General features: G+C 32.3%; 1 non-coding gene across 1 annotated transcript; it reads left to right on the forward strand.

Moving 5' to 3' along the window:
- The first annotated feature begins 1880 nt into the window (after nucleotides 1-1880).
- On the forward strand, nucleotides 1881-1986 carry LOC119870627. Its single transcript, XR_005356209.1, has one exon. It is a non-coding gene; the product is annotated as a U6 spliceosomal RNA (small nuclear RNA).
- Nucleotides 1987-2870: the final 884 nt, after the last annotated feature.

A 2870-nucleotide genomic window follows, 5' to 3' on the forward strand; every position in this document is an offset into this window, starting at 1 on the left:
CCTCAGATTACTTTTCTGATGAGTGGTTTAAGATGATTGTATTAGGGAAGTTAAAATAAAAAGGGATGAATTATTTTATACATATATGGAATGAATCAATAGAGATAAATGTAATTACCCTTATTTCAGAGAACATACCTATTAATTCCTAGGTATTTCTATTTTAAATTCCAAGAAAGTTGGCCTCTACTGTGTCGTGCCTTTCTTAGTAAATAAAGCTTAAAAATTAAACTGTACAAATCAGAGAGATAACAGTTTATATTAAAGAAATTTAATATGCATTTTTATTTGCTTTTAAAACTGCTCTTATACCTCTTTGATGGAAGCTGAAATGGTTGAAAATATTACAGAAAATCATCAACAACAACAGAGAATACCAGAATGGGAATTCTGGAGCATTTTGTAATATGCTTTGAACTTTACAAGCATCAGAAAAATAAGGAATTTTTAAATACCAAATTTCCGATTTTTATTTTTATTTCTCTTAACACAAAGATACTAGCCAAGTAAGAAAATATCATTCAATGGTAGGAGTAGGGTTATAAAAGGAACTTGAATGGCTATTTAAAAAGGTACTTCTAATTTTGTGTAAATAAATTTTGTCATTAAATGGAGAGATATATTCTGGACAGGTAGTGTATTATATATTTGTGGATTTGCAAAAACCAAAACTAAAGATGATTTATTCAATTTATATTTTGTTTGCTTCCCACAAGCACTCCAGATATGTAGACTAGATATCTGTATATATAGTCCGTAGTTAGAAGGCAACTAAAAAAAAATAAAAACAAGCACATTTGAGAAAAGAAATATTTAAGAATGAGGAAAGGAGAGGCATCTATCTTTTCACAGATCTGTCAGATTCTCACATAAACTATGGCACAATTCAGTAGCATTTGAAGATAATTTAAACAAATTTACTTAGTGCTCTCAGATAACCAGACTGTAAAATAACTAGTTTCTGAAACTTGTTTCTCCTTCATGACACAGCCAGATCTAGCTAACTAGTCAAAGTACTTGAAATGTGCTTTATTCTTCCGTTTATTTTAAAGTTGAGGTTGTACTGACCAAACTTCCTACGGGGTAGGATACATGTGCAGCGTTGCACATGCACATACAGATAATTCAAGTTAACATAATTCCCCTTGGGAACAACATTCTCTCTCTTGACTCTATATATTGACTTATCGATCAAAAAATACTTGAATAATACCCTACTGTTTCCACTTTTTGTATTTTTTTTTATTATTATGGAGTTTAAGTTTCACCTTCAGGCATTTAGGGGGAAGCTAGTCAAAGGCTTTTGTAAAAAAAAAAAAATTTAAGGAATAGGAAATGGAAAGTGAAATCATGACAAATTATATATTAGTATCTGTTTACCTTATATCTGACATGTAACTTTAAAATTTCTGAGATAAATGCATCTCCTGATTCTAGTGGAAACACATATCAGTGTTTCAGGGACATTATAGGCAAGAACTTCTTCCTAAATTTTGAATACTTGGTTAAGCTATAAAAGACAAAGAGATTGAAGGGTAACTTGAATTGTATATACGTTCATTCACACACACTAGATGGCACGTGGGACTTCCAGGACCATCTAATTCAGAGCACGGCTCTATGGTTTGTAGCTTGATACTGAAATTTGGAAGATGTTGCTATATAAACATACCTAAATTTTGCATGATATGGCATTTCCCCATACTTGTGTCAATTAAGACACACCGATGAAAGTCAGTTGCATGTAATATAAGTCATTTAGGAGGAGAATATTAAAATTTACGCCTACATGGGGACATTGTGGCTTCTCTACACATACACCCCTAAAAGAAGATAGTACAGAAAGAACTTTAAGTCCTAAGACCTTAAAAATAAACGTGGCTCTCAATTCAGCAGTGCAAATACTAAAATTAGAATGTTAAGAGAAGATTAGCATGGTCCCTGAGCAAAGATGACACACACATTTAGAAAGCGTCTTATATATTTAAATATGATGCAATTTTTAAAAAAGATCTTCTAATCTGTCACTAGCCTACAAAAGTTTTCAGATAGAAAAAAAAAAGGCACTTCCCAAACCATTCACATCCGTGAATAAATATTTTTTCACCAAATCTGAACATTATGCATATAATGTCCACTTTACTACAGAAATAGTCATAGGACCATTAACTTGAACTTATTATTCCCAGAAATCTATGATGATTGATAAATTGATAGGTGATTGATAGACAGATGATCTTAGGTGTGAAGGGGAGTCAAGGGGACAATTTTTTTTATTAAATGAAAGGTGAACCAAAAATTTTTATTGGGGTTAAAAAAAAAGACAGATTTTAGCCATATAATAAAATCCTTATACTTCTCTGACTCTAAACTACACTTAAATTCAATCTCCTTGTTAGAAGAACTTGATAAAGGTATTGAAATCATTGCTGGATTAAAGTTTTGCAATTCTACGAAATAGTTTCAAACAACGAAATGTCAAATAACAGGCATTTCATGTTTTCAACTTTATCTTGAAGAGGAGAAAAAGAAAGAGGGTTAGCATTCCTGGAAGGGTATCTGGTACCTGGTGTGAGGCACATTACATCTATTATTTATTTGGTTTTAGACAGGTTCCTAAGCTGCTGAAATAAAAGATTAGGACCATTTTGCAATATTTCCAAATCGTCATTGAAAATACGGGAACTGTTCAAATGAGAACTCGATTTTAGGGACTGAATATGTTGGAAAACAAAAATATGTGTTGTTTACTGAAAACAACAACAACAACAACAACAACAACAAAAGAGGCGTGTGGGTTTCATTTCCCCCAATCTCGTTATCCTGGGCTCGGGGTGTGTTGCAAAGGGCACTGGTTGTCAGCAAGGCAA

This window comes from Canis lupus, chromosome 2 (assembly GCF_011100685.1).
Source record: "Canis lupus familiaris isolate Mischka breed German Shepherd chromosome 2, alternate assembly UU_Cfam_GSD_1.0, whole genome shotgun sequence".
NCBI lineage: Eukaryota > Metazoa > Chordata > Mammalia > Carnivora > Canidae > Canis > Canis lupus.